The sequence below is a fragment of the Narcine bancroftii genome, chromosome 10, assembly GCF_036971445.1.
Source record: "Narcine bancroftii isolate sNarBan1 chromosome 10, sNarBan1.hap1, whole genome shotgun sequence".
Lineage (NCBI taxonomy): Eukaryota > Metazoa > Chordata > Chondrichthyes > Torpediniformes > Narcinidae > Narcine > Narcine bancroftii.
In genome coordinates this window covers 4,408,454-4,426,120 of record NC_091478.1, presented here as the reverse complement: position 1 = coordinate 4,426,120, position 17,667 = coordinate 4,408,454, and the positions used below count along the sequence as shown (strand labels likewise).

Here is a 17,667-nt window from a genome sequence, read left to right as displayed (position 1 = left end):
AAAATTTAATTAATCCCTCAATACAGGCCCTGCATAATAATAACTGGTGATAACCTTGTCTGAAAAAAATCTGAAGATCACAGTTTGATCATTTTGAAGTGAGGACAGAAGTATCTTTATAATTATGTATCATCTTGCAAATGGAACGGCAACACATAAAAGTGCTGGAGAAGCTCAGCAGGTCTCAGCAGGTCTCGCAGCATTGAAAGGAAGTAAAGGATAACCAATGTTTCAGCCCTGATCCCTTTTGTAACCTTGATAATCCAAAGTAGAAAATACCTCTGTGAAAGATTGTGCTATCACACCAATTTAAAAGTAGACATCACACCAGATCTCTCTCTCATAAATTAACATCTCTTTCAGAAAATATCAGGTGTAAAGTCTCGACTATAACATGTCCAGCCAGCTCAAATTTGGTGAGATCCTGCTTTCATTATGCTCAAAATAGCTGTATATACTGAGGTAAATGCTACAGTTGAATGGTACCTATATGTCACATTAAGAAATTGGCCCTGTACTTATCAGTGCATTAAATGCAATAGACGTTGCTTGACTTACATACAAATATACTCCTCAATTCTTAGACATCAGACTAAACAGCATAAAAAGGCAAAATCTAATTCTACCACTGACAATAAAGGGCCAAAGAAGGCAAAGTTGATCAAAGGACCATCATGGAATATGTCCTACCAATGTGCAGGTTTCTAGGTGTCAAACTACAACCAGAGGCATATCTAGGGAAATTGTGCCCCCCGCTAAAACTTACTTACTTCAACCTTTCACCCCGCAGCCATCCCTTTCTGCTGCCACGCCATCCACTTTATCTTCCCTCCCCGTCCTCACCAACTTCTCTCTCTACAGAGTGCTTCTCATCCTCACATTCCGCCGACCCTGCATCTCAGGGGGAGGGAAGGAAGGATGCACCATGTGTCACTCATGCACGTGTGTGTGTTTGTGTGTGTGTGTGTGTGTGTGTGTGTGTGTGTGTGTGTGTGTGTGTGTGTGTGAATGCCGGTCAGCAGTCTCCGATTTTTGCAGTAAAAATCCCACAGAGCAAATGCACGCCACTTCCGCCGACACTCAGCATCCGCCACGAGTCAGCAAGACGCGCGGTCCTTTTGTGACATCAGTGCCTGCCATCCTCCACCATGCAGAACCATTCATGAAAAGTGTGCATGCTGTTGGTCTGTTGTTGCGGTGATCCACTAGTTAACATTCCCCACTTGTTTATTTTGCCTTTTTGTTTTACAATTTGTGTACCTAAAATATAATCTTTTACAATGGAGCAAGAAGTTGCCCAGTTCATGAAATGAGCAGCAGGTACACAAAATGCCAAATGGCACAGCCCCACACATTAAACTTCACTGATCAAGCTGGCAGAAAGCAAATGGGCATCAAGGATGTGCTGAAAACTTTATTGTAACCAGCGGCAGCAAGATGAATGCAGTAAAGATTAGGTCACGTAAGTATGAAGGGACATCTTTCTACTCTTAAAAGTGTTTTTAAAAGATAACTAGGCCAAATGTTTTTAAGATGCTATGGATTTTGCACAGTCATTTCCAAAGCTTAATATGGATCGATTGGTTGGTGTGGTTGACGACAGTTTCTGAAAATATCTGCTACATACTATACAGGTTGTTCAAGTGTCACAGATTAATGTGAACTGAATTGTTTGCTGAATGCTCATTTGGATTAAAATATAGAAATAATGAGTATTTTTTTTAATATATGTCTGTATTACTATTTACGAGTGTTTTCTTGGGAGGGGAGGTATGGATTCCACCATCCTTTCCCTAACCAACATGAGCCTACTGTGTCGAGAGCCACAGCCAGTACAGTAGAGGGGGTAGTGCTGTCTTATATTACACAGCATTCCTGTGGGCTGGGTGGGGGGGGTTGTTGTAATTGGTTATATGTTTATGATGTGTATTAATTTTATTACTGTTATCTTCTTACTTTTGGGTTAGAGGTGTTTAAGGAGAGCTAATTTTACTGGATTAAAGAAGTTGGGGAGAAGAGATGTAAGATTTGGATAATTGGACTTTGGTGAAATGGTTATTAATACATTTTTAAAAGAATTTGGAGGAGTTATTTTACCAATATCTTGCAAAAGTAACTTAATAATTATATAGTTCAGAAATTGATGAAGCTGTACATTATAGATTATATTTTGAGTAAGAAATAAATATTTTTGAAAATATGGAAGCTATATTTGTGAAATGATTTTGAATGTTTAATATAATGGTAAGTGATTTAATGATATGAGATGCTATATTGTAAAATCAAGTACACTGATGAGATATAATGGAATCTCACCACCTAATGTTGTAATTTTTTTTAAAAATTGTAGTTATGTAATTCATACGGATGCTCCCTGAACCTGGTAACGTCAAGAAAAATAGATTCTTCTCGGTTGAATGACGGTTCTAAGACATTTCTTTCTATTTTACTTTGTGTTCTTTTTTGATTTATTTTTAGGGATTTTTTTTTACTGGGGTGTATCTTTTGGGTTTTAAAAGCCAACATGGAAGATAATTACATATTAACATACTGTATATGAATTTTGAATGTGAATGTATGACTTGAAAAATTCGAAATAATATTTAAAAAATGTAAATCTGAAAGGCAGGGCTAGGTTAATAAGGTGAGGTGATGGGCTAATGTGTGCTTATTTCAATGCAAAATGCATCGTGAAGAAGGCAGATGAACCAAGAGTCTGGAATGGTACAGGGTACTGTACATTTTACAATGTATGTTACAATGGTAGTAAAATGTTACACTTATCATGGACTGGTCTGACACCACAAAAGGACTGTTTCAAGTTATCTACTTTTCTGGACAGGGGAGTGAGGCCTTGTCTTATTTAATAGCTGGGAGCTTATAGAGGTGGAGAAAAATGATTTGGAGCAGATATTTCCAAAGTTTGTAGAGTTACCACATGACTTATCTACTCCTGAATTCAACTACCCCCCCCCCCCACCCCATTAATGAATCCCAGCATTCCATGGGGCATCTTACTATCCTATCAACCTGTGTGTTCTAATTTCATGTCAGGTGAATATTTTCTCAACCAAAATATTTTGGATAAATGAGGATTTCTGATTTGTTTCGGATATCCTCATTTATCTCTTTAAAGAATTCGGATAAATGGGGATTGTGGAGAATCCAATTTTGGATAATCGGAGTTGTACTATATCTATCCAAGTGCCTTTTGAATGCTGTAGTTGTACCTGCTTCTACAGTTTCCTCTGGCTGCTTGCTCCAGGTGCGCGCTACCGGCTGCTTGTTCCAGGTGCGCGCTACCGGCTGCTTGCTAAGATTCCCTCTTAAATCTCTCCCCTCTCAACTTAAGCCCATGCCCTCAAGATTTTGTACACATTTTTGTACTTTGTCAGAATGAGAGCGAAATAGCCAGACTGGAGAATAGATAAAATTCTTGTGAAAAAGATGGAGAACTGTTGGAGATGAAATCTGCACCATTCTTATTCCAGTTCTGGTCAGCACTATTTTTAAAAATTTTGCAGATGTAATGTATCAGGGGTAGTCTCCATTAAAATATCAACTGCTGAATTGATATCGCTGGTTAATAATCTTCTGGAGCTGTGATCAATTGCATTTAAAGATCACAGAATATGTTCAGAAATTTTCCTTGCACCATTAGCCAAAATGGAATCTTATCTTTGTTTTTACCTCCCTCAGGAAATCATTATTTTCAAAAGAAAGTGTTGTTATTGAAATTTTCAGAAAGTAATATTAATGCTAAAAAAAAATTGTGGGATTTTTGAATGTTTATGCAGACATGGAAATTCTTTTTCGTGCAGACCCTCTCTAACTTCTGAATAAATGATCACCCCGAAGAGATGTCCACTGTATCTCCCCGATCCCTCTGCAACTTCTGACACATGCAGTAATTGTTGATTCAGCAACTGGAGAAATTTAGGTGTGTGGCCTGGTGCTAGATCCACCCAACATTTGGAGACACAAGTTCTACTGGTGCTCACTCGCTTGTGAGCCCCTTTGACCCTCACTGTTGTGCTGGCCCATATATTCCTTTCTTTTTAAAAAAAAGTACTAAACTCTCTCTCCCCATAACCTTCCATTTTTCATTCAACCACGTCTGTCTAAGAATCTCTTAAATGCCCCCAATGTTTCGGCCTCCACTACCATCCCTGACAAGGCATTCCAGGCACCCACAACTTTTTTTTTAAACTCAACCCTGACATCTCCCCTAAACTTCCTTCCCTTCACTTTGTACCCATGTCCTCTGGTGTTTGCTGATCCTTCCCTGCAAAACAAGTGCTGACCGTCCACCCTATCTATGCCTCTCATAATCTTATAGACCTCTATCAAGTCTCTCCTTCTACACCTCATAGGGAAAAGTCCCAGCTCTACTAGCCTTGCCTCATAAGACCTGTTTCCCAATCCAGAAAACATCATGGTAAATCTTCTCTGCACCCTCTCCAAAGCTTCACCATCCTTCCTGTAATGAGAGGACCAGAACTGAACACAATACCCAAACTGTGGTCTTACTAGAAATTCGTAGAGTTGCAACATGACCTCTCTATTCCTGAATTCAACCTCCCATTAATGAATCCCAGCATCCCATAGGCCACCTTACTATCCTATCAACCTGTGTTGCGACCTTGAGGGATGCATGGATTTGAACCCCAAGGTCCCTCTGTTCATCCACACTCTTAAGTAACTCACTATTAGCCCTATACTCAGCCTTCCAGTTTGCCGTCCAAAATGTGTCACCTTACATTTATCTGGATTGAAATCCATCTGCCATTTTTCTGCCCAACTCTGCATCCTGTCTCTATCCTCTTGTAATTGTCCACAACCTTCAGTTCCATCTACATCTCCTCTAACCTTTGTGTCATCCGCAAACTTACTGACACATCCTTCTGCCTCTTCATCCAGGTCATTTATAAAAATCACAAAGACCGAGGGGTCCCAGAACAGATCCTTGTGGCACTCCATTAGTCACCGAACTCCAGGCAGAATACTTTCCTTTTCTCAGGGGAACCTTTTCAAATGCCTTACTAAAATCTATGTAGACAACATGTACCACCCTACCCTCATCAATTTCTTTTGTTACCTTCTCAAAATACTCAATTAGACGTGAGGCACAACCTTCCCTTCACCAGGCCATGCTGGGTATCCTTTTGTAGACTGGACTTGTCCAAATGCTCATAGATCCTATCCTTAAGAATCCTCTCCATAAGTTTGGATGTTTTTAAGATCATCCAACACTTCCATTTCCTTAATCTCCACATTGTCCAGCACACAGACCTGTTCAGTTTTGATCTCACGGTGAATCAATGTCCTTTTCTCTTATGAATACTGATACAAAGTATTCATTTAGGACTTCCCCAACCTCCTCAGCTCCAGGCACATGTAACCTCCTTTATCTTTTATTGGTCTCACATTCATTCTTGTCACCCTTCTGTTCTTCACTTATGCCTTGGGGTTCTCCTTAATACTACATGCTAAGGCCTTCTCATTTCTAAACCCCCCCCCCCCCCCCAAGTCGCCTAAGTCCTTTCTTAAGCCTCTTCCTGGCTACCATATACTTCTCATTAGCCCTTCCTGTTTCCTTCTTCTTAAATTTATGTTTCATTCTTCCTCTTGATTAGTTGCCTGACCTGTTTCTTCAGCCATGGTTCCCTTTACCTACCATATTTTCCTTGTCCCAGTGGCACAAACCTATCTTGAACCTGTCCTCCACATTACTTCTGTGCTTTCACCATAAACATCAGTTTCCAATTTATTCTCGCTAGTTCCTGCCTCATCTCATCATAATTAACCTTTCTCCAGTTAAGCACTTTCCCAGTTTGTCTGTTTTTATCCTTTCCCATAGCTATGTAGAAGCTAAGGGAGCTCTGGTCACCCTCACCGAAATGCTCCCCCACCGAGAGGTCCGCCACATGACCAGGTTCGTTCCTCAGAACCAGATCCAGTCTGGCCTCCTCTTGTCAGCCGGTCCACACACTGTGTCAATCTTTCTTGGACACGTCTGGCAAATCTATCCCTCTTGCAGTCAGGAAGAGCCAGTCATTATTAGGGAAGTTGAAATCACCCATAACTACAACCTTGTATTTCCCGCACCGTTCCAAAATCTGCCTGCTGATCTGCTCCTTGGTTCTTGTATTTGTTCTTAATAGCACTTATTTCCTCAGTCTGAAAACAATCCCTCCACTCTACTTTAAATATATCTTGATGATCTGCCCTCCACTGACCCTGGGCGCAGAGTTCCAAATGTTCACAAGTCTTCCAGAGAAGAAATGTCCATGCACTTCAACTTTAAATAACCATCTTTTTTTTAAAGCCCTGTGTGATAGTACAGATCTATCACCAATGTATATAGTATATATAGTTACAGTATCTAGACTGTGCTTACAGCGATTGGCTGAGAGCTTAGCCACGCCTACTGTCTGGGCCTTAAAGGGTTGTGTCCCTAGCCAGGTCGGATCATTCCGGACTGGTCGGCCTCCTGTCTTTTGCTAATAAAAGCCTTGGTTTGGATCAACAAGTCTTTGGTTTTTTTGACGAGCTCTACACCACGATGTCCCCTTAATAATGATTCTCCCACTATTGAAAATTTGTCAGTATCAAACCCTGTCAAATCCCCTTAAAATCTTATCAATTTGAATAAAATCGGCCCTCATTTTTATAAACTCAAGGATTTCAGAGCCAAGCTGTAGCCCTCTCCTGATGGGACAGCTCTCTCACCCTGGGAATTAACCTGCTGTATCTCTATTGGACTCTCTTCAATCCTGATACATCTGTTAGGTAAAGGGCATCAAAATCGTGATCATTTTATCCTCTATATTTGAGTTACAGTAGTTTCTTAGAATCTAAAATTTGGTTTGAAATGCCGCATGTTAATGGCAACTGTGAATTTCTGAATCTTTAAACAAAATTCATGTGTGGGGCCAATGAGTTTGTTATGGGTTTATACAAGTGAATTTTCAAAAGATGCTTGAACATATCAAAGCACTTAAGAGAACAGGGTTGCATTGATGTGGGAATGGCAGGGGGACAGCCTGCAGATGCTGGAATCTGGAGTAAAAAGCAATCGGCTGGAGGATTTGAACGGATCGAGGAACATCAGTGGGGAAATGGAATTGTTCAACAATTTAAGTTAGAACTTTTTTTCATTCCTGAGAATGCAGAGGGGCGATTGCTAGTAGAAGGACAAGGTGGAAAGGATTGGACAAGGTCAGCAGGGGATTTGTGATCTAAGAAGTGGTGAAGGATGACAGATAGGAGGAGAAGGAGAGGCCAGACAAAGGGAGAAAGAGGCAATTGAAAATAAGGGAGTCAGGCAAAGGGAAGCTGAATCTGACAAGGTGGGGTTGGGAAACCTGGAGTTTGACAAATCAAGACAAGGGCTGGAATATGATGTAGAAAAGATGACAATGGTGATGTAATAGAAACCATTTGGGGAGAAGAGAACAGATGAAACCAGATGGAACTGAAGGGGAGAGGGGGAATTTTTTGGGTGAAATGTGAATGGAAGAGGATAGAACCAGTAAGGGCAGATTGGGGTGATGAGATTGGATGGATGGGAAAGGGGATAAAATAAGGGGAAGGGGTAGATTGAAAGAAGAGAGAGGAGACGCGTACCTGAATGGTATACTGTCTGTTGTTCTTTTTTGTATGGCTTGGTTAATTGTTTCAAAAGAAACTAAGATACTTTAGATAGAGACGTTTTGAGGTGAAATTCTTCTAACTACTATTCAAGATCAAATGCCAGACAGTTGGACCATAAAAATGCTCACTATTTTGTACTAGATCTATGTCTAAAGCATTCAAGTTCAAAAAGGGTCCATCATTTGAAAGATGTATAGGAATTGGCAACAAAAAGCTATGAAATCCTTGGCGGTGATGTCCAGGTCCTGAAAATGTAAAAAATTGCAGTGAAAATAAATTTAAATGTAGGCATACAGCACAGTAACAGGCCCTTTTGGTGCACAAGCCAGAGTCACCCAATTACACCTAATTGACCTACAATCTCCAGTACATTTTAAACGATGGGAGGAAACTGAAGCCCCCGGAAAGAATTCACGCAGACATGGGGAGAATGTACAAAATCCTTACAGCATGGGATTTGAACCTTGATCCCGATCGTGGGACTGTAACAGCATAGCTCTAACAACTACACTGACCATTAGTATTTAATGATGGTGGACCATTTCTGGAACATTCTCTTCTCATATACTGAAGTTAGCTCATCAAACTCCAGCTACATTCAGGGTCAGTGACCAAACCAATTCATCACTGTACCTGATGGAATGACCAGATAACTGCCAGCATTATGCTGCAAACAATGTAGATAATGATGTCAAGTAACTGAGTCACAGTTTCAATTTTGGGTGTCAATACTGACACAGTTTGTAGCAAATTTATTGGAAATAGTGACAACAAACAAATGAAACATTTGTAGGTCAGGCAGCCATCATAGAAAGAGAAATACAGTTAACATTTCAGTGCAAAGTAAGAAAAGAACATGGTATTAAGCTGCAGAGAAAGTGAGAGGTAAATAAGAAAGGAATCTATCTGATGCAGTGAGATACAGATTACACAATTTTTGACTTCTGTGTTGCTAATAGTAGAGTTGTGGGACTTGCCCAACAGATCTACTGAAGAGACTGAAGCAAAGCCAAGATCGCAAGTGGATGACTGCTAGTTCTAATAGAGACCCAAAAAAATGAGCTGAGTTTATCTCCTACCTGGAACAACCCATCCTAAGCCAGTTTTTAAGTTTTTGGTGGTGTTATGATAGAGTTAGTGTTTAAAATACAGGTGCTTAACCTTTTATCCAGAATTCCAAAAAGCGGCAACCTCCAAAACCCGGGACTTTTTTTGGTAGACGACATCAAAGATGGAGTTTGGTGCCAAGCATGACCTGGTGCGATCCTCGCACAACTCCCATGTATCCTATGGCATTCTGCATTGCTAATTAGTGGTATCATTACTATACAAGTATCCTACCCATTGACCATGTCCCTCACGCAACTGGCATTGGAATATCCTGTGTCATTCCGCTACTTTATAAGTGCCTCCACATTGACATATACTGACATCTGTTCAGTGATGCAATGCTTTGTCAACCCAGCAGCAGCTCCATGTGGGATCAAAATGGCTGACGTCGCTACCCATTAACCCCCATGTGCTGTTCCAGTGCCAGTGCCGGGGAAACAAGAAGGGGGGCTTTCCCCTGGCACTGGTACAGTGGAGGGGGGGGTGGAGAGGAGAGAGAGATGGCAATGTGACATGGGTGCGCAGGTGAGGGAGAGAGATGGCAGCACGACTCGGTTGAGCGAGTAGCCAGGGAAGAATGACGGCAGCATGACTCGAGTGAGCAGGCAGTGGTGGGGGAAGGGACTCAGGCGGGTGGACTTAAAGGAACCTCCCATTTTAAAATTATTCTGAAATCCTGAAGATTCCAAACAATGGCAGGTATCCAGACCTGCCAACCCCGGATAAAAAGTTAGGCACCTGTACTGAAGAATGAAGCAAGTAATTGAGAAGGGTAAAAGTAACAAAATAATTCACTCCTAATGAAAATCAAAGCTCAGCGTTTTGAAATCTCTCCAAACTTGCTGCCCTTCTCTCCATTCCAAAGCTAATTCTTAATTGGACTGCCAACTTCAGTTCCAAGCCCCCTTTAATCAAACTATTTCTTGTTTGACTTTCTAATTTTGTACAGTACGAATATTATGAGGAAAATTTTCAAATTGTCACTTGCAGTCTGATTGAACTCTTCAGGAGGGCGTATCCTTAGAGTGGTGGCTGTGACTTTGACATTAATGCATTAGGTTGACCATTGGTTCATGGGCCAGACCACAGAATAGATAGTCCATTGGTATTGGTAACTTAATTTGACTTTTACTCAGGTATCTCATCACTATTGCTCAATAACTTATCAAGTAAGTAAGGATTGTTATATTTTAGATGTCTTTATGCAACTTTTACTGCATTCTTAACCTCTCTAGTGATGGTCATGTTCATCAGTCTATGCTAAACTGAATATCCACAACTGATTTTCAATCCATGATAAGTTGCTCAGGGGTGTCCAAACAGTGAAACTGTTCTGATACTTAGAAATCGGGTCGTTTGTTAGAGTTGAAAGAGGAGTCCTTTGAGCAACAAATGTTGGTGATAGTAAGTATTTTGCTCTCTGACCTCCCATCGATCCACTGCTTCCCTCTGCATAGACGGCTCATTTAATAATGTATTCATACAAAGACTTTTACTCTTAATGCTTGGCCTTAATGGAGACCTGACTGCCCTCTCCTTACACTTCATCTCTCTTTGATGGTGTCAGTCAAAAATGTTGCTCCACGTGACTAATCCTGATTTCTACAGTATATGAATATATTTAAGCTGCCTATTTTTATATAAACTTTCTGAAAAGATCACAGATTCAAGAAACGAGATGAGAAATTACAAATTGTTTGGTGAGACCTGATAATTCCAATTTGCTACTTTATTACTCAAACAGTGGATGGAGCAGAATCACAGCTCCGTGGAGTAGGTTCTTCCCCTCTCTCACATACATGCACAGATATTCAATAGTTTTTTAAATTCTGCTGAAAAGGGATAAAAGCCCATTTTGACCCCCCCCCCCCCCCCCCACAGGATCAACCACTATTTTTCATGATTTTTTTCTCTCCCTCCCTTTCTCCCTGTCCTCTGGATAATGCCTTGTCCAACAACAGGGAACAGGTACAATAGATGGACTTCCTCTAGCCCTTTAAAACAGCTTCTTCATGTCTTTTTCCAGGCCCCTCTTCAACTCAGCTTGTTACAAGACTTCTGCCTGGTGCTCTTCCTTCATTGTTACTTGGCCAGTTTATACATGGCTTAATTCAGCATATTTTAAGGCTATGTTGTAACCGTTGACTTTGTGCTTTGTTGAAAATACTAGGTGTAAGTCTAAAAATGCAACTTTCTTTTCCTTTGACTTCCAAAGATTGCTAATTAAATCCTAATTTCTTACCGGTTGCATCTATTACCCTGATTCTAGTAAACCAAAGAGCTCTTCAAGGTGATTAATTAATATCACTGTGGTTACAAACTCACTTAATCAATGAAAACTGCACAAAGCAGCCAAAGACAATGGGTTGGCAATATTGCAGGTTTAAATAGCAGTGAAAATCACATCACAAATTCTTCTGTATTTAATTTCTTGCCCAGTTGCCCGAATATATGATGAATCTTAACTTTAATTGGATTCCTGCAAAATTGATTGGCTTATTTTATATTAGAACATATGAAATAGGATCTTCAGGCCATCCAGCCCCTTGTATTTTCTCCAACATTTAATGAGCCTTGCAGATCTTACCCTTTCAATGCCATTTACCTGCACCAAATCTATATTCGTATATTCATTCTAAATCCAAAAATTTCTTCATTTCTTTCTTAAATATACTCAACAATTGAGGCCCCGCAAACCTTAGAGGTGAAGAAATTCATTCTCATCTTTGTCCAGAATGGTCAATTAGATATTTTGATCCCTATTCCTGGAATGATATAACTGATTTTTCACTGCTATTCAAACCTGCAGTATTGCCAACCTTGGGCTATTATGTGCAGTTTACATCAGTTAAGTGACATTGCAACCACAGTGATGTTGATCAATTATGAACCTGTAGCAGGCCCCCAATACATATAGAATGTCTGCCATCTCCTGAAGACTCCTTTATGACTAGATGACCTGATCAGACAGACTCACTTTCCTGCTTTCCCTGATATTTCATTTTACATTCTCTTTTTATGTACACCTGTATGACGTTTCTTCATTTGCTATACTCGAGGTGTCATAAGAATAAATAGTGGCAATAGTCTGACTACTTGATTACAGGTATTGATGAAAAACCATCAAGATTCAAAAGGAATTGACACGCTGTATTGAACCTTAAATAAGTCTGGGCTGCTTCTCTGAAGAGGAAGCCTCCAGTTCAGCTTGTTCAGACAAAATGGAGATTTTTGACTCAAACATTTAAATCTTCGTTTTAAAATATTTTTATTGATTTTAATAAGAACATACAAAAAAGTTACAATTCAATAAGATAATATGAATAGTTACACAAACTTCATGAGCATTCCGTATGAGAAAAACATACATGAATTGTAAATCATCCGTAATTCAATTTCTAAATGGTGTATACCTTGAACAAAACCCTAATAACATTAAAAAAGAGAGAAGAAAATAGTAAAGGAGAAAAACAGCGTTGCCAGATGCTACATATAATTAGTATTAAAAGAAAAAGTATAAATACCAGTAAAAGGAACGTGGAAAAGATGCAAGTCAGGTGATTCAATTACATTGAAGTGAAATTATAAAGTAAGATAGTGAGTCATAAATGACCCCCACAACGTCTGGAATCTTGTAAATGAATTATTAAATAAATAATGAATATTTTCCATATTCAAACAGGACATGGAGTCAGGCAACCACTGATCATAAGTAAATGGAGCAGCATCCTTCCATTTAAGGAAAATTGCTCGCCTCACCAAAAGAGGGGCTAAGGAGATAACATGACTCTGAACCAAAGATAAAGAAGAATCATTCCTTTCCATTGTACAGAAGAGGGCCACCAAAGGGTTCGGTATTAAATATATCTTAAAATTTTTGACAAAGTATGGAAAACCTCTCTCCAGTAATTTTCTAGACTAGGACGTCCAGAACATGTGAATTAATGATGTTTCTCCCCTCTTACACCTGTAACCTCAGGTGCTCACATCAGAATAAAAGGAAGACAATTTAACCTCAGACAGATGTACTCTGTGTACCACTTTAAATTGGGCACATAAGAATTGTGTCCCAATCCACATCTGATATAGTAAAATTTAAATCCTGTTCCCAAGCATTTTTGATTTTAACTAACAAAGGCTGATTTAAACATAACAATTTCTTGTAAATAATAGATATTAAACCTTAATGAGAAGGCATTAAATGGAAAAAAAAAGCTCATCTACAAAATTCGATTCAGACTCTCTTGTGATTCAAGAAAATGCCAGACTTGCAAATATCTAAAAATTGAGATTTGGGCAGGTTAAATTTAGCAGAAACCTGGTCAAATTATGCAAAATATCCATCAATGAACAGATCCTTAAAACTTTGAATACCCTCTCTGTACCATCATCTCCGGAAAGGAAAAAAAAAATGCATCATGTAAAGAAGGTTTAAAAAGTCATTGGATACGATAGGGCTTGAAAGTGGAAAATTATAAAATGCAAAATGTTTTCTAAACTGTGCTCAAATTCTCATAAGAATACTTTATAATTGTATTGTTTATTAACGTCGTTGAAAATGGAATTGAAGAGCCAAGAAGGGCTAAATTAGAAAAAATTTGGGGTGGGGGGGGAATTCAACTCCCTTGATACCCATAAGGGGTGGTCAGAATGATTATTAAAGAAGGAGAAAAACATAAGACTTTGTATATCGACTGCCCAGTAATAAAATCTAAACTTAGGTCGAGCTATTCCACCATCTCTCTTAGATTTCTGCATTTAAGTGTTGAAGAGTTATTAGAAAGATAAATAGAAAGCAATCCAAAGAATAAGATCCCTCTGGGCTTAAAGGTCAGGGTTGATGCAAACAATTTCATCCGGCTGCGAATCATTGCGAGATTAGGCCCAGGACTTAGCACAAATGATGCACTGAGAATTCTCCTTTCATACAGCACTTTAACTACAGACGATATGACCTTTCCTGCCAGCATTGGTGGATGGTTCCTCATGAAAGTGCTGGGAAACCGCGGCACATTGCTCATCCACCCACATTGTGTGTGCAGCCTTTTCAAGAGACTTTCTGCAGCACGCAATTCTTGAGGTAAGAGCCAGTCTGATATAAAGAGGCAAACAATATAACAAGGTTGTCACTTCCCAAGCTGGCAGCTGAGGTGATTTTCCTCAAGCTTCCATTGGATTTCTTCAGACAGCTTAAGATGGAGGTCAGAGTGAAATGGAGAATTAAATGGCCCTCTGCAGATTGATGGATTCTGACAGTTGGTGATAAAAGTCCTGGGAAGTGAAGTAAATAACACCATGCATCCACTGCATGAAGAGGAATCCATGGCCATATTTGGCTTAACAGTTGGCATCACAAACAAAGGTCTATCTGTGACTCGAGAGATTTGTGGGGAAATCTTCCTTTTTCTTTCTAATGATTCTACTCGGTCTTGACTCCCTATACCGATTTCCTCTTTTTTTTAAAAAAAAGCAACTGATTAAAATGAAATCTCCTCATGTCATTCAAAATGAATAATACGACTTCTTGCAAACCAGGGTGCAGAAGAGGGGATTGCTGAAGAGCAAGGCCTGTCTCTCATGACACTTTGTAGTCAGTTGCATACAGACATTAACTCGAAGAGATCCAAATGAGGTAATGTGCAGTGTAAGGAACTGACACCATTGAATGTGAAACGTAAGAAAATATTATAGCAGTGGGCACAACACGTGTTTGTTCCTGGATGACCAAAAAGTAACTCATGATCACTGATGTTGTGTTCTGAAGTTCCACCACCCCACCCCATTCTGACTAAAATTTCACCATTCTGTCTGTCGAGAGCTTACCAGTAGAACATGAATGTGGCTCAATAATTAAAATTACTTGAAACTGTTATCTTGGATGGACAAGGATTGAAAAATACTTTCTCAGAAAATCCATTGATAAGAAGTCAGTTTGGCTTCATGAATCAAGGAGAGATTGATAATTAATTTTTAAAGTATGACACTTTGAATATCCATGAAGCACCTAAACTAAACATTGAATCCAAAGCCCTTTAAAAACTAAGGATCGGGAAAGTAAGAGGAAATGGGTAGTGTTATATCTGCTTCAAAATTACAATGTTTTTATCCTTCTGTTAGAAATAAGGAAGAACTTGAATTACAACCTGAAGCAATTAGAAGCCTCTTAATTTCCACATTTGGAAAACAATTGAGTTCTGGAAAGCAGACTTGAGTGTTTAATGAGAATGGAAAAAAATCATCGTTCTTTCTACTTACTGAAGCCAACTGAAGTAGTTCTTTTAAGACCTTTTACTGTGAAAAGTTGTCTTATTATTGTATACACGACCTGTCTCTGGAAGCCGGCTTGCTTGTTCACACAGAACAGAAGAAAAGTTGGGTCGATGAGTCCTTTTGCACAGCAAGCCGACTTCCTGAAGCAAAAGAGGCAGGACGTGCAGCACAGCAGCTTTGGTGTCTAGTGTGACGTGTGTGCTGGTAAGTGACATTGCTCTGGCTGCAAAATGATGGTGAAACAGTAGGTGTGTGTGCTAGTCATGTACATTTTATGCAATCTTAGAATGTGAGCCAATCTTCTAAGCATCGTAATCAACTTTATTAAGCATGCAGTATCACAGTCATGTGAACAATGTGTTCATGCGATCAGAAAAATGTACGAGGAGAATGTGAAGAGAAGCAGGGAGCAGTTTGAGGCAGAAAGATGCACAGTCACCATAAACTAAGATAAACTTCTGAGTCAATTCACACTGGTATCTGATAGAAGAATGTGGAGGAGAGAGAGACCACAGGGGCCTGTGTTCTGGGGTATTGTCCTCAACAACTTTGAAGATGAGTGGCGGAGCCATTTTCGTATGTCTCTGGACCCTTTTGACTTTGTATTCGAACTCGTTGAGCAGCACCTGAGGTGCAAGACAACAAACTGCCGACAGCCTATGGAACGTCAACTTAGACTTGCCGTAGCTTTGTGGTGGTATGCTACTCCATGTGAATATCGATCCACAGTGTTTGTGTTGGTATGGCAGGTTACTGGAGCATTGAGGAGGGCCTTTTCTAAACATTTTGTTGAACTGCCAAGTTCAAAAATAGTGCATGTCTCCAGGAGACAATGGATGGATTTGCAGAACGGGGGCTATCCAATGTGTGTTGGTGCCATTGATGGCACACATTCCCATGACGACACAAGCATACTACAATCGGAAAGGTTCTCGATTATTCGTCAAGCTGTTGCTGACCACAACTACTGGTAAGGATCTTGGCCTGAGTTTCAATTATTTGTCTTTATCTGAATATGTAATGTTTCATGTGTGAATCTATACACTCATTCATTTGTTTTTCCAGCTTCACAGATATGTAAGTGGGTTGACCTGGCCGCACCCATAATGCTTGAGTTTTAGCCAACTTACCCATCCACAAAAAGGCCGAAGATCAAGGAGGGGACCTCTTCCCATGTGAAGTAAGTAAGCACTGTTGTGTATGTGTGGATCACACAATAAATTGTTTTTAATCATTATGTGTAACCATGTAGGATGTAATGTCAATAAAATGTTTATGTTAAACTGAAGGAATGATTGACTCTACTTCAAATAAAACTTGTGACAAGTTCAAGGGTTTGTTTCTATTCCTGTTAATGTAAAACAGCTGCTTGAAAACATTAATGAACTGATTGTTTGTGATTTCAGAGGGGTGCATAAGTTTTTATAAATACATTGTTCTGCCCACAGAAAACCAGAACTGTTAACGGAGTGGAGGTCCCCGTGCATTTGGTAGGAGACCCTCCTTACCCCCTCAGGAAGTGGCTGATGAAGGGGTTCACTAACCAACACACACTTGATCAACAGCAGGGAAACTTTAATTTCCATTTGAGCTCAACACGGATGGTGGTAAAGAATGCTTTCAAACGTCTCCAAGGAAGCTGGAGGTGCCTGGCCAAGCGACTTGATGTTTGTACCACTCTTGTATCAGCTATTGTTCTTGTCTGTGGTGCTCTACACAATATATGTAAACATAACAAGGAGCGCTTCTTGCTGGAGTGGAACACTGAGCTACCTGATCTCCCTGAGCCTGAATGAGTTGCTTATTAGGGTGCACAAGCACACAGTCACCAGGCGATCCATGAAGCTCTATGTCTATTCTGTGAACCAATTCTATAAACTGATTATATCCATTGTATGATCATAAGCTGATGAAGCCAACAAATAGCATCTTTTAGTAAATGTTTATGGCACATGTCAGAAATTTTTAATGCACTTAAAGCATGTAAATAAACAATGACAATAAAGATTTCAAATGCAAATGGGAATGACGCTTTACAACTGTGCAAAGTAAGAAGGCACTTAATACAATGTTCAAAAGTGGTAAGACACAAATCAGTGGATTAATTTTCCATAACTCCAGCAGCTGGAGGAAGGAGGAGGAATGTGGACCACATGACTCGTATGCTTTATCCGTCTGGACAAAGCTGATATGGTCATGTGGCGGGGAATAGTGATGGTGCCTCTATGATGGAGGAGCGCTGTGCTGGGGTGAGAGAGTTTGGTGCTGTGGAAGGGGGGAGAAGGACATTGTTGTACAGCACCAGCCATTAGTGAAATCGGGTCTCGCTGAAGTGGGGCCTGATTTCTCCTGCTGAATGCCTTCGAGCACAGGACTGAAACCATTAGTCTGATGTGTCACCCAAGCTGCATTCTCTGCCTCTTGGACTTCGCTCTGCATCCACTCCTCATGTTTCCTCTGCCCTTCCAAACAATGCTGTTCCCTCTTCACTCATTGTCTATTGAAAACAGCTGATCCCTCGACTCCTTTGAGACCCTCTGCACCTGCACCTTAGTTTCTTCCAAGAGAACAACAAGCGAGATTAGTGAGATGTGTCATTATGGGGGAAACGCACTCAAAGACATGAGTACG

The 17,667-nt window shown here is 40.0% G+C and overlaps 1 protein-coding gene and 1 long non-coding RNA gene across 2 annotated transcripts in view; both read left to right on the top strand.

Moving 5' to 3' along the window:
* Positions 1-17,667, top strand: part of tcerg1l (transcription elongation regulator 1 like) — a 337,676-nt gene that overhangs the window by 242,769 nt on the left and 77,240 nt on the right. The window lies entirely within an intron of this gene.
* On the top strand, positions 8,373-17,004 carry LOC138744095 (uncharacterized). The gene is made up of 4 exons (XR_011345276.1): positions 8,373-8,541; positions 15,126-15,240; positions 16,102-16,216; positions 16,485-17,004. It is a non-coding gene; the product is annotated as an uncharacterized lncRNA (long non-coding RNA).